General features: G+C 36.3%; 1 long non-coding RNA gene across 2 annotated transcripts in view; it reads right to left on the bottom strand.

Moving 5' to 3' along the window:
* The window catches only part of LOC138393777 (uncharacterized), an 85,404-nt gene that overhangs the window by 6,457 nt on the left and 60,747 nt on the right, over window positions 1-18,200 (bottom strand). Inside the window, exon 5 of one of the 2 annotated variants that reach the window (XR_011235241.1) lies at window positions 4,796-5,499. The exons of the other annotated variant lie outside the window; for it this stretch is intronic. This is a non-coding gene — a long non-coding RNA (uncharacterized lncRNA). Of the gene's footprint in view, window positions 1-4,795; window positions 5,500-18,200 lie in introns of those variants that run through there. 2 annotated transcript variants of the gene reach the window in all.

Raw genomic sequence — 18,200 nt, 5'->3', positions numbered from 1 at the left:
TTCTAGGTGAAGTGGGAAATTTAAGTTTGGTCAGTGTTCTGCTAGAGACTTAAGATGTGTGCATTATTATTTCATGCTTCCTTGATAACTAAGGATATTAAACATCTCGTAATGGTTTTTTACTGATCATACATATTTTCCCTTTGTAAACTGTCCATATATTTGCCTACTTGTATATTGCAGTCTTAGAGTGTTTCTTGTTCCTTTGAATGAGTGTTTTATAATTTTTGTTCATCTTTTATTTTGTCATATACAAATGTTTGATATTTTATCAATTTGTAATCTACATTTTAGGGGATTGTGGTCTATGTTGTACAAAATCCACATGGTAATTAGGACAAAAATAATCCTTAGCAAAATTGTCTTTTACCCGTGTGTGTGCTATGTAGTTACATTTATTTAGAGATCATTGTAGATGTACATTTAGTTGCAAGAATTTACATAGAAAGATCCTGTGTAACATTTACCCAGTTTTCCCGAATGATAGCATCCTGCAAGATTATTGTACTGTAGCACAACCAGGATATTGACATTGATACTGTCAAGATACAGAACATTTTCATCACAAGAATTTCTCAGGTTGCCTTTTTATATCCACAACTCCTGTCTGCCCCTCATACCCCCTCATCCCCAACAAGCACTAATCTGTTCTCCGTTTCTATAATTTTGTCAGTTCAAGCATGTGCTATAAATGCAATTACCCAGTATATAAGGTTCTGGGATTGGCTTTTTTTCCCTGCAGAGCATAATTCTCTGAAGAGTCATTCAGGTTGTTCTGTATACTATTAATAAGAGTCTTTTTTTTTTTGAAATTTTCTAGGTAGACAAACATGCTTTTTTAAATAAGGACAGTTTTACTTCTTTCTTCTATTTCCCTGTATTGCCTAATGGCGCTTCATAGCACTTCCGGCCCTATGTTGAATAAGTCATGAGAGCTGATATCTTTGCCTTTCTCTCAAGCTCAGGAAGAAAACATCAAGTCATTTACCATTAAGGAAAATGTTAGCTGAAAGTTTTTGTTGGTGCTCTTTATCAAGTTGAGGAAGTTTGCCTCTGTTCCCATTTTTCTGAGTTTTTTTTTTTTTTCATAAATGAGTGTTGGATTTTGTCAATGCTTTCTCTATATTAATACAATTATATTTCTTCTTTAGCTGTTTATTATGCAATACATTGATGGATTTTGAATACTGAACCAGTATTCTATCCTTGGAATAACTCACTTGGTAATGATGAATAATTCTTCTTATATTGACTTCCATATGCTAATATATTGTTAAGTATTTTTGTGTCTATACTCATGAGAGATGTTGGTCTGTAGTGTTTTTTGTTATGCTGTTATTCATTCCAAGTATTTTTGTAATTTTTATTTTAAAATTTTTTCTAATAGGAGTTTTATATTTTATCAATTTATAATATAAATTTTGATGTCGGGGTAATACTAACACCACAAAATGAACTGGCCAATGTTCCTTTCCTATTTTCTCAAAGTAATTGTATAGGATTGCTGTTAAATACTTGTGTTTGCAAACTATTTAGCCTGGAGGAATTCCTGTTTAGGAATTTTTAAATAATGTGTTCACTATTTCAGTGCTTATGAAACTATTCAAATAACCTATTCTATATTGGGTGAGTTACAGTAGTTTGGTTTTACAAGGAAGTGATCCATTTTGTCCAAATTGTCAAATTCATGTGTATGGAGTTATTATTCATAGTATCTGCTTATGACCCTTTGGATGTCTGCAAGTAGTGATATCCCTGTTTCATTTCTGGGATCAGTGAGTTCTTTTTGCTTTGACAGTCTTGTTTGAGGCTTATCAATTTTACTGATCTTTTCAAAGAAATCAGCTCTTGGTTTTAGTCTCTGATGTTTTTCTGTTTCCAATTTTAGTAATTTCTTCTTTTTATTATTTACTCCTCCTGCTGCTTCCTTTGGGTCTATTTTTTCTTCTTTTCTAGGTTCTTGAGGTGGGAATAGATTATTGACTGGAGACTTTTCTTCTACAGCATTTAGTGCTGTATATGTTTTTTTATCAGCTCTGCTTTAGATGTGTCCCACAAATTTTGGGATGATGTGTTTTCATTTTCATTCAGTGTCACATATTTTTAAAATTACTTTTGAGACTCCCTCTGTGACCACGGGTTACATCAATGCTGTTGTTCAGTTTTCAATTGTTTGGAGATATTCCTATTATCGTTCTGTTATTGCTTTCCAGTTGGGGTCTTTGTGGTTGGAGAGCATACTCTGTTGAACTTAAAGTATTTTAAATTTGTTGAGGTTTGTTTTACGGCTCAGGGTCTATTTCAGTATACGTTCTGTGAGCACTGGAAAAGAACACTTAGTCTGCTGTTGTAGGGTAGAATGTTCTAGCAATATCAATTAGATCCTATTGTCTCATGTTGTTGAGTTCTTCCATATTCTTATTGCGGTTTTTTTTTTTTTTTTTTTTTTTTTTTTTGGTCCAATTCTATCAATTGTCGAGTGAGGGGTGATGAAGTTTCCATCATTTTCACTTATTTTCCAGCTTTGTTGTTTGCTATATCCCTTGGTGAAATGACCCTTCTCTCCGTCTCTTTCTTTGTTCAGAAGCTCACTTTGATATTATTAATGTAGACATTCCTGCTTTTGATTAATGTTTGCATGATATATTTTTTCTTCCTTTTCCTTTCACCCTAACTACATAATTATCTTTGGAGTTTATTGTAAACAGCATATAGTATAGTGTGCCATGTTTTTTAATTCACTATGCCAATCTTTGCCTTTTAAGTGGTTGCTTTATTTATTACATTATATGTACATAATTTATCATACTCTACTGGTGTGTCATTTTACTGGTTATCTCATGTTCCTTTACCCTCCCTCATTTATAACATATCAGACAATGTTAAGATTGTTGCTTCAAACAGTAGTCACAATTTAGAAAATCCAAGAGTAGAAGTTAAATCTATTTATCCATATTTTGCTTACCATGTTCTTTCTTCCTTACTGAAATACCAAGATTTCTTCTTCAGTAATTTTGTGTTTGGAAAACTTTATTTAGTTATTCTTTTAGGGAGGTATGCTGGCAACAAATTTAAACTTTCTTATTATCTGAGAATGTCCTGATTTCCCCTTTATTCCTAATGGTTATTTTCACTGAGTATAGCATTTTGTATTAACAACTGATTTACTTCAGCACCTGAAAAATATTTGCCCCTTCCTGTGATGCCCATGGTTTGTGATGAAAAATCTGCTGTTGTTCAAATTGGTTTTCCCCTATAGATAAAGTGTCATTTTTTTCTTGCTGCTTTCTATATTTTTTTTTCTTTAGTGATGAGAAGTGTAATTATTATATTTCTTGGTGTAAGTTTCTTTGCTGCATCCTGTTTGGGGTCCTCCCAAGCTTCTCAAATCTGTAGGTTTAAGTCTTTGCAAAATGTGGACAGTTTCAGCCATTATTTCTCCAAGTACTTTTTTATCCCCTGCTGTCTCTTCTCTTCCCAGGACTCCAGTGATACGAATATTGGATCTTTTAGACAGTTTCACAAGTACAGGGCTTTGTTCATTTTATCCAGTCTGTTGTCCATTGTTCTGACTGGATAATTTCTATTGTTCTATCTTTCTGTACATTAATTCTTTCCTCTATCTTTTCTATTCTGCTGTTGAGCTCATCCACTGGGCTCTGCATGTCTGTTATTGTAATTTTCAGTCCTAAAACTTCAATTTGGTTCATCTTTTTTTGCTTTTCTGAGATTTGTAGTATTTTTTTCATTTGTCTCAAGCATGTTTATAACCACTTCTGGTAGTACTTTTACCATGGCTGCTTTAAAATCTTTGTCAGATAATTCTAACAACTTTGTCATCTCAGTGTTGATATTTATTGAGAGTATCTTCATTCAGTTTGAGATCTTCCTTAGTCATTGTATGATAAGTAATTTTGGATTGAATCCTAGACATTTTATATTGTGGGACTCTAGTTATTTGAACTTTGTTTTAGCTGGCTTTTTCTGACATTGCTCAGAAGGGAAAGGTGACACATCACTGTATTCCTGCCCGGCAGGGTTCAAGTCTTTCTCAGATGGTTTCCATTGGCACCATGGTGGGGGTGGCCTCACTGCTGAAGGAGAATGCTGAACATTCGGACTCTGCACTAGGCTCCTTCTGACACCAACAAGCAAGGAGGGAAGGAACACCTCATTAATGCCAAGTAGGTGTTAAAGTCCAGGCTCTCCATAGGGTCTCCTCTGAAACTCCAGGTAGGGCCTTTGTGCCTCTCTGCGGCAATGAATGTTCCAGCTCCCTCCTAATTCTTCTTTGACACGACCTCTGCAGGGGTGTTGGAGGACCTTGTTGCAACCTCTTCAGATGGACATCTAGACTTTCCACTCTGTTTTTACTGATGTGGACAGGGTGGGTCACTGTTTATTTTTCTTTCTTTCCTTCCTTTTGTGGTAGTGTATGGCTGGAATAGATTGTCTAAAAGTTCTCTCTCTTGCTGGGCTGCCCTATCCTGGCCTTTGGCTAAAGAAAGCAGATTTTATTCGGGCTGGTGGTGTTTCTCCTTTAGTCTGTGCACATTGGCACGTCTACACACACAGTTTTCCTAAATTGCCACCATCTTCAGCTTCAAGGGGGGGATATAAGAGACAAAAACCAACCAAACAAAAAACCACCATACAACTCACCACATTATTCCTTAGGTTTTAAGGTCCCTAGTTCTGTTCATCTTTCAGAGTCTCCTGGTTCATTTTGTATACAATGTCCAGCCTTCTTAGTTGTAATTAGGAGGAGGAACAGGATGAAGTATAGCTACTTCATATTACCTGAAGTGCAAGTCCTTAAATCTTCTTTTATTTCTCCCAGTTGGTTTGTAGGCATCTTATTTTTATTTTATAGGTGCCACATCATTCTTTTTATGTTCATTCTTAAGTTTATAAATAGTTATGTATATTGTCACTATTTTTAAGTCTAGCCTCTGTAGGATCGAGAACATTTTAATCCTCTACGAGTTCTCAATTTCTCTGAAACTGCAGGGAGAGTCCAAAGAAATACATATATAAAACACATGCCCGAGAGAATCGCATTTTATTTCTAACTGGGGCTTTGATTCCACCACCCTGTACAACTTGCTGTTCTGGTGAATGGGGCCTGAACATATATGCATCTTAAAAATAATGGTTGCCTAATTACGGCTTCCTTGAGCACAGGGTGGAGACACAGACCCTTGGATCAGGCAGCCTGGTTCCACATTCTAGGGGGGGGACCGTGAGGAAGTTATGGAATGTTTCAACGTCTCAGTTTATTCACCTATAAAATGGAGATATTAAGATAACTATCTATCTGAAGAAAAATCTGCTGTCATACAAATTGTTTTTCTTCTGTAGGTAGAAAGGTAAGGTTATTTTTTCTGGTTGCTTTCCAGATTTTTTCTTTGTCTTTAGTTTTCAGAAATTTCATTATGGTGTGTCTTGGTGTGGATTTCTTTGGTTTATCTTCTTTAGGGTTCACCCGACTTCTTGACCCTATAGGTTTAAAATGAGGTAAGATTACATGTGTTAGATGCATATAGCATTTATAAGAGCATTTGCCTCATGTGAACCATGTAAGTGTTACCTATTAGTATTATTAATGCTAATGTTCCTTTCCTCAAGGCAGCATAGAAGGCAGAAAAGCAGTACAATGTGATCTAAACCTGCCCCTCCCATGGAAAGCTGCATCTTGTGAGCCTGAAAATTCTTATTTATGGTCCTTTCTGCTTTGGTATTTGTACATTTTCCTTGAATATGGGAGCAGTTCCCTAACACCATGGGTACTGGAATACTTTTCCACTATGTTTTCTAAGGTTATTAGTACTAAAGATCATAAGTTCTTTGTGATTATAGTAAAGTGTACATGTCACTACTCTTATTCATTCTAGGAGCTTTTTAGTTGTTTTGTTTTTTTTTTCCTGCATTTTCCAGGTAGCCAATTATTTCATAGGCAAACAACAGTTCCAGTCACTGTATCTTTTGCTTGAGTTACAAGATTTATTATATTACCAAGAACTTTCAAAAACTGCATTTTCTGTGCCCTTTTGATCTCCTACATAGGTAAAACATCTATTCTCTGATTTCTAGATCGATAACTTCCCTCATAATTATCATCTTTCCTTCCTGTGCTCTGCATTCAGGAAAACATTTCACTAATTATGTTTTTCTTTTTTACTGCTTTCAACATTTTTATTGACAATTTTAGCTGGGCAAACATCTCAGGAATATTTGTAGACATTGAAGCTCCTTTATTGTAGAATTAAGTAAATATTTGGTTCATCTTCTCTGACAATCCTATTTTCTTCTGGTGCATCTGCATTTGTTCTGTGCATAGGTAAAGAAAACTCCAGGGTATTTCTTTGGAGCTGCAATCAATAAAATTTCTATTCATATTTTCTCTTATATTTACATTCCAATAGAGTTGCAATTTCTTGCCTTTTAATGTATCTTTATGATCTCTTAAAAGAAATTTAAAGATAGTGTATGAAGTGTAACAGGTATGCTACCATTTTAACACAGAAATCTATAACTCTTACTCATCTGTAGGAACTGGAGTATGCAGCTCTCTGCTCTCATCTAAACTGGGGAGGATGAGTATGCTAACATTATTTATAATATTTTTGCATTACTAATGTAACATTTGATCATATGCTTGTACTAACAGGGATGTTTAAATTGTGAGGTAGATATAATGCACTTTAATGAAGATTATTAAAAATGTATATACACATGGATACACAAATATATATGTATATCAAACTCGGGCAACCCATGGACTACAAAAAACTCTGCTCAAAAATAAATGGCTGTGTAAGGTGTCACAATTCTGATACCATTATCTATCTATACTGGAATTGAACAATTAAGTAAATACATGGTAGATGGCAAGATCTATGTTCTCTCTTCCCCGTCATCAGGGTGAGAATTTACAGATAAGCAGGGGAGGAGATGAGAAGGATCCATGTGGTAATGGATTAGAATTGAAAACATCATTATAAACTCATGTACAGCTTAATATCTAGATGGTTACACATAGAAACATTTGTAGACATGTGTGCATATATAGTATACACACACATATTTCCTTGCTCTGTCAAGAGTTAAGGGCCTGGAAGCAACAACACCCCAGGAGTAATGAGCACATCTAACACCCAGATTTGGTTTTTACTATCCTTCTACAGTAAGTGGAATCACAGCTGCTTGGAGAACTAGCTGATTATAAAACTGGGGCAGAAAGTATCTATGATAATCCTGGAGCATCTTTTAGTACCACAGATTAAGGAAGTGCTCACATTAAAAAAAAAAATTCCACAAGGATGGGGGCAGATCAGGGGGGGCCCCAGAACCAACTGAAAGCCCTCCCAATAGCCAAAGCTGGAACAACACAGTAGAATTGAATTGTAACTCACAGTATAAAGTAAATATCCATGAATCCATATTGACATAAATAATTTACTGACATCAGTAACTTATGAGAGCAGATCAATCTCCGATGCAGAAGAAATACAAATAATTTATGTAGGTGCTCTGTCCCCAAATAAGTGCAACGTAACTTCTCCACTCCTTAAGTATGTGCTGGGGATAGTGACTTTTCCCCAGGGAGAGTACAGTAGAGAAAGGAGGAAAAAAGAGTAACTGTACAGAGGAGAGATCTGGCAAGCACCACCTCAGCCAGATGATCAAGGTCAACGTGCAGCAAGGGTCAGTCCCATTGTTGGCACATACCTTGATGTGCTGTGATGAGAACAGCACTTTACCTCGGAGATCCTCCTCCCCCAACCCATAACTACAGTCTAACTACGAGAAAGACATCAGACAAATCCTGATGGAGGAAAATTCTACAAAATCCCCGTTCACTACTCCTCAAAGCTTTCAAGATCATCAAATTCAAGGGATATCTATAAAACTGTCACAGCCCAAAGGAACCTAAGGCGATATTACAATTAAATGTAATGTGGGGTCCTGGAACAGAAAAAGGACATTTGGTAAAGTATGGACATAAGTTAATCATAGTGTATCAATATTAGTTCATTCATTTATAACGAGTGTACCATACTAATGTAAGTTACCAATAATGGAGAAAACTGGCTGTGGCGTATATGAGAACTCTCTCCATTATCTTTGCAATCTTTTTCTGTAAATCTAAAACTGTTGTAAAATAAAAATGCCTGCAGGAATGACAAAGTGTACAAAACAAGGACTGAGGTTAAAAAAATGGTGCAATGAAGAGAACTTTGTGGAAAATAATATTTGGTTAGTTTAGACTAGAATTGTTTGTTCTTTTCCCTTGCAAAAATACATGCAAATAGAAGACAAAAAATTTGGACACTGTGTAACGCAGCCAGCATGCAGCCAATAGCATTTAATTTCAGCAAATAGCTTATAATCACAATAATCAGGTTGGAGGCAGTGAGCCAAGCTATTGGAACTATTTTTCCAATAAAATAATTGCCTTAATTCAGACCAGGGAAATATTTGGAGGAGGAGGGTTAGAGTGGTAAATAGACCCACTGAAATTATTAATTAGTTTTACACAGCCATGGTCAAAAGCACAGGAAAAACCTGGCTGATATCAGAGAAACAAACCAAAAGAGAATATGAACAATTTTGCACGATGCGTTGGTTTGATTGCTGAAAGCTATCTTTTGAATTCTGATTTGATACAGAATCATCACTAAATAATGCATTTGTCACGCAATTGTTAATTGCTGCTCATAATGTAGATAAATGATACAACAACTTTTTAACATTTGCAAATATTTCCCAGTAATCTGATGGTATGCTATGTTTCATTGTTTCTTTTTTTAATGTTCTGGGAATTTTTAATGATTCATTTTTGCCAACTGAAAGTTTGCTTTCTTTCATTACAATAAAATGTTATTAAAACATACATATATAGAAAAAGAAAAAAGCTACCCATAATCCTATGATAACTTTTTAAAATGCATTTCCTATTAGGCTTCCTTATTTTTTGTGAGCTATAATTGTGCCTATACATATATTTGAAATATATTCTGCTTTTTCCACTCAATAGTTTACCATAAGTGTTTTCTCATCTGATTTAATAATCACTACCTTAAGTGCTGAAAAATATTCAATCAGTTGTTATATCATGATTTACTAATTTATTAACCTATTGGATATTTGGAGATCGCCCCAGGGATATTTGATTCACCTTATATGTTCTAATTCCAGAAGAAAAATCCAAACCCACTAAATTTTTGTATCTCTGGCTGATAGGACTATAGCATTCTTGTATTTGAAACTCAGAAAGGAAACAGCTGGGGTCCCAGCAGCTAAATATGTAGTTCCAAAATATGAAGGCATTTTTCTTAGACTGCCACATTCATTCCGAAGCCCATTCGTCTCCAGTGCCCCAAAGATTGAGCCCACATTCTGGTTAGCGGTACAGTAAAGTGGCAAACACTGCATCCTGCAGTAGAGGACAATTGTCCATAAAACTAGGCTTCTGACTCCAGCCTCGTTCTCGTATTCTCATCAGGAGACCGGTTGTCAGAGCGACCTCTTGAGTCTGGCACTTACTGAGGTGGCTCTGTGACAGCCCCTGGTGGGGGAAGAGCAAACATGGCAACAAACTCCAAACAGGATCACAGTTAGTCTCCTGGCAAGCCAGTGAAAAGGCCTTTCAACATTGTGTGACTTCAGGCAGAAATGTCCTAGGACTACAGATTTTTCTTTTGTTGCAAGATAACGGATTTTGCCTTAATTCTATGGCCCTTAATGTCTCTTATGATAGGGATGTTTTCACATGTTCCCAACTGACCTCTTTGCTAGTTAGGCGCATACTTATAGCTCTTGATATTACATCAAACAATGTAATAGCAACCTAGGATTGGCTATAATAGCCATTTCTCAGGCCACCAAATGTACGTCCAATACATTGAATTTGAAAAGTCTACTGTCGGTATGAAACATAGGTGATGTATCTCAACAACCAAAGTGACTACATCCATCTCAAATTCACCAAAGGACTAGTTTTACCAGTACTGCTATCACCAACAAGTACATGTTTAAGTAGAACTTAAGGTTCTCCTTGGGCAGCCCTCATGATGTTTCTTCTTCAAATATATCTGTTCCTCACATAACTGAGCCCAAGTGCATTTTAAAGAAATAATCTCAGTGATGAAAATGTGAACACTTATAATGCTTAAAATGTCAAATATTGCAGCATACAAATGTCTTCAGATGTTTTCATGATAAAGCTTAAAAATATTAAACTATGATTTGAATTAAAAATAATTCTCTAACTCATAAATGAATATAATTCTTAGATATTCCATTAATGTAATATTTATTGAGAACCTATATGCCAGGTGCTATTCTAACTGTTGTGAACACAGCAGATAAAAATTCCTGCATTCATGGAGTGTGTCTTTTTCACAGCCCAAAATTGATGAACCGCTGGCTTTGGAAAGAAGTGGGTAATTCCAGGAAGATTGCTGCTGCTCAAAAAGGAATCTTGACCAGACACTGAAAACCCTTATGTTCTGCTCTGGGTTCACCTCTGTTTGCACAGAGGGAGAAGATACTGAGATACCTGAAGAGGAAACATATGGAATAGAGGACTGAATCTATGATCAGTGAGCAAGTTCCCAATGTTATGTATGTTGGGAGTGGGTTTGCTTGTTGACCAGAGGAAGGGGGAAAAGGGCAAGGAGAGAGGAAAAGAAAGAAAGTAGCAACACTGAGTTGGGTATATTCTATAAAACCCACTACCATGTAAAAAAGAGAAAAGTAAGGCTTAATGTACACCAAAATATGGATGCAAGTAGAGTTTCAAATCAGACCAAGAGCCAAGTAGAAGCCAAAGTCAGAATGCTGGATTTTATGACTGATTTAGAAGTATGAAGTTGCTCAGGATTTTTGAATTTTGTGGGGTGTTTTGCTGGTGGTGGGTGGACAGTAACCAATACTTCAGAAGCTACCAGTAGCAGCTGGAGGGAGGGAGGTTTGCAGCAAGCTAAAAGTCAATACTGTGGAATCAGATCTTTTAATCCAGCAAGAGCAGTCACTATGTTTCACACTGCACTTCAAGGATTAGAAAGAGACCAGAGCCACAGCTTTGGAATTATTCTGTATCATAATTGGATGAGAATAGGAAAAGTCATTTGGGAGCCTGCCAGACATCGCATGGGGAATACAAAAGAGACCCCAGAAGAAAACAGATCAGTGTTGCTCAAGGAAGATAGACAAGAGGAAGAATAAAAGGAACTAGGCTGTACAATAGAGACAAAACACATTAACTTGTATCCCTTCAACAGTCAGGCTCTCATCACATCCTTAGAGATGTTACTTAGACAACTTACCACAGTTGTGTTGAAAGAAGACAGACAAAAGGACAGGTTGTAAAAGAGGGCTTGGGAGAAGTTAGAGAAATGTGGACCTTCAGATATTTTCCTGTCATTAAATACTAAAGTTTGGTGGGGGTGAAGCACAATGAATTGTGAACTTCAAGAGTGGCTTGCTATTTGGTTGCAAGGTGCCTGGTGGATTTCAGCGAAACCACAAATGTTGCACGACCAAAATAATGTCCTTCTACCAGAACCTCCATGAATCTTTGTGGAATTCTGCTCACTGCACATGGTGGACTCCCTCCCCCCACCATTCTTTATATTTTAACAGACCAAGAGCTGTTTTTGTCATATATTAAAGGATCTGCCCTCTTCCCTGAGGGCAATTCCAATTTCTCTTAACATTGGAAGTGAAAAACTGTGAGACATGAATTAAGAACTTCTTCTGAGTTGTTATCAAGGATCAGTCTTGATCTAAATATGCATCCTGAAAACAGACCTACACCTGTGAAACATCAAGTGAAACAAAAATCTCTGTGATTTTCCCCACACAAGTGGACTAGTTTTTGATGGTGATTGCAGACTGAGAAAGTCAGGAATGGTTGCCTGGATCATCAGTGTCACAAGGCTCCAAATATTAGCTAGTCATGAAGAGTGATATAGGCATTGGATAAGATCAGAAAGAAGGGGATTATTCTAGATCCTTAAGGCCTTACTGTGACTTACATTACATGCGTGCACACACACAGTTTCCAATGACATCAGTCAAAACTTCCTGTGAGCAACTGGGAAAGGGACTTGGCTCAGAATTCCAAGAAACCTAACCTGAGGCTTTAAACCATGCTCATTTCCAGTGATTTGCAATTGATTCAATTTCCAATGAAAATTATCATTGTCCCCGGTTCCAATAGCAAAGTGAAGGGAGAATTGAATTAGGATGGAGAAACACTTTGTTGGAAAAAATGACTCTGTGGGAACATTTCCGAGGGGCCCCAAAGAGGTGGAATCCAAAGGTGCAATTCCCATGATCTGTCAGGTTACCTGGAAACAGATGTTCCTCGGAGCCAGGGTAGTGGCTGGGAGCAAGCAGGGATGGGAAGATGAGGAAGAAAAAACTTTAACACCTCCTCTTTCTCTCCCTGAAACCAGAGCTCAATTGCCATTTTTCCTCAAGGAGAAGAAGAGGACAGGGGAAATCACAGTGCATTTCCATTTCTTGTGCAGTTTCCAGTCCCATGGCACTAGAGCTGAACTTTTGATGGACTTCGCAACATCCCTGCGGAAGTCTCTTTGGCAGAGAGAGAGAAGGAGCTTGTGTTAGAGGACGGCCTTCTGCAGCTCTCAGTCCACGAGCTGCCAATCCCCTGTCGGTACTCCAGTGGATCCGGCAAGGTAAAACTCCCCTTCTCATCAAAAATACAACACTTTTCTGTAGAGCAGGCACCAGACAGTCCCTCTTTGGCCAACATCCAGGCTGGCTACAGGAAATTGTCTGCAGCAAAGCAAATAGACCACCCACTGTTTGAGCCACAGGTCAGCTAAGTCCACATACACGGCAGCTTCTCCATGACTGACAAATGCCACAATTAGTGGATTATTGGTGTGATTATATGAAAATATCCTTTAAAGATAACATGGCTTATAAGTCACCACCATTGACAGACACACCACAATGCTCGTCTTTCCTAGACTTCGGGTTGCACTATAGTATGAAATAATGATTGCCAAAATTAATCTGCTTTTAAAAAAATGGGGTTCTCAATCATAGGGTGCTAAAGAGAACTGCCTGTGGTATAGTCTCCTGTGTTTTTTTTTTTTTTTAAGAGTAGCCAAGCAGAGAATTTAGGTCTCCTGCTGGCTGTTCCAGGCTTCATGATGCACCTTTGGTAGACATAGTGCTTGCATCTTGCATTGCACAGAAGTTTTGGAATGAAGTCCCAAAAAGCTTTCAAGAAGAGACATATGAAAGCAGAGCAAAGCCCTCAAGATTCCAGAAATCACTGGATAGACCCAGGCCTGCCACCACCTTGCAAACAGCCTTGTTGGAAGGCTCCATTTCTAATGAGGGTAGCCCCAAAAGTCTTATCTGGGACAACACCTAAGAAAACTCACCATCTCTGGTGGTTTTCAAAGAGTATCCACAGCAGTGTGGACGTTCTACTTTCCATCTGAAATCCTGTTGAACTTCCTGAAGCTGTGAGCCTTATTTCTAAATTTAAAATTATTTTTGGTTGACACGTAATTGTACATATTTATGAAAATGCAGTGTGATATTTAGATACACAGATATAAATGCCTAATGATCAAATCAGGCTGATTAACGTATCTATCACCTCAAACGTTTATCATTTGTGTTGAGAATATTAAAACTCCTCTCTTAGAGCTATTGGAAAATATTATTAGCTATAGACATCCTACAGTGTTATAGAACACCAGAACTCACTCCTCCTATTTAGCTATAATTTTGTATTCTCTACTCAAATGTTTTATGTCCTCCCTCCCTCATCTTACTACTTCTAATAACCACAATTCTACTCTGTATTTCTCTGAGCTCAACATTTTTTAGCTCTCACATATGAGTGAGAACACACAATACTTATCTTTGTGGGTTTGACATAAATTCATTTAACATAATGTACTCCAGGATCATCCATGTTGCCACAAATAACAGGATTTCATTTTTTTATATGTGAATAGAAATGCCATTCTGTATATATACTATCTTTTCTTTATCCATTCATCTATTGATGTATATTTAAGTTGATTCCATATCTTCAATATTGTGAATAGTGTTGCAGTCAACATGGGGTGCAAAGATCGCTATAGTATATTGATTTTTTTCCTTTTGGATAAATACCTAATACTAGGATTGCTGGATGATGGGGTAGTTCTATTTTTAGTTCTATGAGGAAACTTCATACTGGATTTCCTAATAGCTGTACTTACTAACTTACATTCCCACCAACAATGTATGAGCTCCCTTTTCTCTGCATCCTTAAAACATTTATTTTTTTTGCACTAGCCATTCTAACTGGGGTGAGATATCATCTCATTGTGGTTTTGATTTTCATTTCCCTGATGATTAGAGCTATTGTGCATTTTTTCATACACCTGCTGGCCATTTGTACATCTTCTTCAGGAAAAGTTTACTCAGATCTTTCGCCCATTTTTGATTTTTTGCTGTTGAGTTGATGGGTTCCTTCCATTTTCTGGATGTTAGTCCCTTGCTGGATAAACAGTTTGCAAATATTTTCTCCCATTCTACAGTTGTCTCTTCACTCTGTTGATTATTTTCTTTGCTGTGCAAAAGATTTTTAGTTTGATATAGTTCCATTTGCCTATCCTTCTGAAGGCTTAGACATAAAAATCTTTGCCTAGCCCAATGTCCTGAAGCATTTACCCTGTTTTCTTCTAGGAGTTTTATAATTTTGGGTCTTACAATTAAATCTTTAATCCATTTTCAGTTTGTTTTCATATATGGTGAAAGATAGAGGTCAACTTTCATTCTGCTGAATGTGTATATCTGATTTTCCCAGCACAATTTAAAAGAGTGTGCTTTCCCCAATGTATGTTCCTAGTACCTGTTTAGACAATCAGTTTTATGTAAACATGTGGATTAATTTCTGCGTTCTCTAATCTGTTCCATTGGTCTATATGTCTGTTTTTATATAATGCCAGTACCATGCTGTTTTGGTTACTATAGCTTTGCAGTATATCTTGAAGTTAGGTAGTGTAATGCCTCCAGCTTTATTCTTTTGCTGAGGATTGCTATATGGGGTCTTTGATGGTTCCATAAAAATTTTAGGATTGTTGTTTCTATTTCTGTGGAAAATATTAATATTTTGATAGGTATTTCATTAAATCTGTAGATTTCTATGGGTAGTAGGACTATTTTAACAATATTATTCTAATTCATGAGAACATGGGATATCTTTACATTTTTTGTGCGTGTCCCCTTCAATGTCTTTCAACAGCATTGTGTAATTTTCAACGTAGACATCTTTTACTTCTTTGGTTAAGTTTACTCCTAGGTGGGTTTTTGTTTGTTTTCCCAGCTACTTTAAATCTTCCTGTCTTATCTTCTTTGTGGTTTTCCATAGTCATGTTTGATTCCTTATTCTCAGTTGTGGATCTGCTCTACCAGTGAATTTTATGGTTTTGTTTTTAATATGGTCCTTTTACTTCCAGACGTAAGACTCCCTTAAGCTTTCTTATAAGGCTGGTCTAGTGGTGATGAATTCCCTCATTTTTTTGCTCATAAACTTTATTTCTTATATATTTCTGAATGATAGCTTTGCTGGTACAGTTTTCTTTCCTTCTTTGAATTTCAGAATATTACGGGAGTACAAATATATTGCCTTTGCACCACCCAAGTCAGAGCTACAAGCATGCCCATCCTCTAGACAGTGTGTACCATACCCGTTAAGTGTGCATTTACCCATCCTCTCTTCTCCCTCACCCATGTGCCTGACACCTAATGAATGTTATGTCTAGATGTACACAGGTGTGATTGATTAGTACCAGTTTGATGTTGCTTGTTTTTCCATTCTTGTGATACTTCACTTAGAAGAACGGGCTCCAGCTCCATCCAGGCTATTACAGGAGGTAGTTTGCCATTTTTTTATGGCTGAGCAGTACTCGATGGTATGCATATACCACATTTTATTATTTTTTCTAGATCTGTGAAAAAATGATGTTGCTATTTTAATAGATTTAATTTATAGATTTCATGCAATCCCTCTCAAAATACCAACATTGTATTCACAGATCTAGAAAAATAATTCTAGGCTTCATTTGGAGCCAAAACAATATTAAGCAAAATAAACAAATCTGGAGGCATCACAATACCAGACTTCAAATTACACTATACAGCCATAGTCCCCAACGTATGGGTATAAAAGTAGACATGTAGACCAATGGAACAGAACAGAGAACCTGGATATAAAACCATCTACCTACAACCAACTCATCTTTGACAAAGCAGAAAACAACACACGCTGGGAAAAGGCAGCCCTATTCAAAAAATGGTGCTGGAAAAACTGAAACAGGACCCCCTATCTCTTGCTGTATATAAAAATTAATTCAAGATGCATGAAACCATAAAATTTCTAGAAAAGACAGGAAAACCTCTTCTAGACATTGATCTGAGCAAAGATTTTGACTCAGACCTCAAGACAAATATAGCAGGAACAAAAATAAACAGAATTTGATTAAATTAAAAAGCCTCTGCACAGCCGAGTAAATCAATAAACAGAATGGGAGAAAATATTCACAAACTATGTATCCAACAAAGGGCTAATATCCAGAGTCTCCAAAGAATTCAAACAAATCAGCAAGAAAAGAACAAACAACCCCATCAAAGAATGCTCAAAAGACATGAAGAGAAGTTTTCCAAAGGACCAACAAACATATGAAAAAATCTTCAAAATGACTAATCATCAGTGAAATGCAAATTAAAACCACACTGTGATACCACCTCACCCCTGCAAGAATGGACATTATTAAAAAGGCAAAAAAAAAAAAAAAAAAATAGATGCTGGCATGGATGTAGAGGGAAAGAAACACTTATACACTCTTGGTGGGACTGCAAACTAGTACCACTGCTGCAGAAAACAGTTTGGCGATTCCTCAAACAAATAAATGTAGAGTTACCATTCAATGTAGCCATCTGACTACTGGGTATCTATCCAAAGGAAAAGAAGTCATTTTATCAAAAAGACATCTGTACTGGAAAGGTTATTGCATCACAAAGATGTGGGATCAACCTATGTGCCCACCAATTGATGAGTGGATTGAGTCCTACTCACCCATAAAAAGGAGTGAAAAAGTGAAGTATCTCAAGAATGAAAAACACCACCTCTACTCTCTAAAAACTTGGAACTAATTCATGGGCCCACATGAGCACACAGAGAAGTAAAAGTCATTGGAAATTAGGTAGGCTTTCCCCTTCTCCTCCTTATCAGGTACAATGAACACTATTTGTTATAGGCACACTAATAACCCTGTCTTAAGCATTATGAAAGCTATCCATCTAACAAAAAATTTATACCCCCTTAATAAAAAATTATTTAATGTTTAAGGCTGTGTGTTAGTTTGTATTAATTATGCAGAGTCCATTACTGTAAGTCATTGCTATTTGCCATAAACTGATATTGTATCAATTTAATAATCAGAAAATTTATAATATTTATCTTTTTCCTTCTCTCTTATCCTTTGTACTAAAATTTTGTCATATACTATACCACTACATAGTAATACACATTATTTTTTTCCTTAAATCAGTTATGTCTCAGGTAATGTAGAAAGAATAAGAAAAATACCTTATGTACACACCTAAATATTTATCGCTTTCTGAACTCTTCAATTCTCTGTATGTATCTAATTTTCCTGCAGCATGAAGAACTTTATCATTTGTTGTAGTGCAGTTTCCTAGTAGAAACTCCTAACAAACTGGGAATAGAAGCATCCTTGATGGTGAACAACTGAATGCTTTATCGATACGTTTACTTTTTCCACTACTGTTCAACATTGTACTAGAAGTTCTAACAAACAATTAGGCAAGAAAAAGTAAATAAAAATCATTCTGATTGGAAAGGAATAAGTAAAACTGTCTTGATTGGCAGACAACATGATTATCTATGTAAAATTGCCTAAGGAAACTACATAAAAGATATAATAAATGAATTTAGCAACTTTAAAAGGTACCATAGACATATACAAAATCAACAGTATTTCTGTGTACTAGCAATAAAAAATTAAAACTGTACTATTTATAATAGCATTAAAAACAGGAAATACTTACTATTGAAAGATTTGTATGTTGCAAGTTGGAAAATATTGAAGAAAACAATTAACGACCCAAATATATTGAAAGCTGTACTA

The sequence above is a fragment of the Eulemur rufifrons genome, chromosome 12, assembly GCF_041146395.1.
Source record: "Eulemur rufifrons isolate Redbay chromosome 12, OSU_ERuf_1, whole genome shotgun sequence".
Classification (NCBI taxonomy): Eukaryota; Metazoa; Chordata; class Mammalia; order Primates; family Lemuridae; genus Eulemur; species Eulemur rufifrons.
The sequence above is the reverse complement of the archived record's forward strand: the minus strand, read 5'-3'. Positions and strand labels throughout refer to the sequence as shown.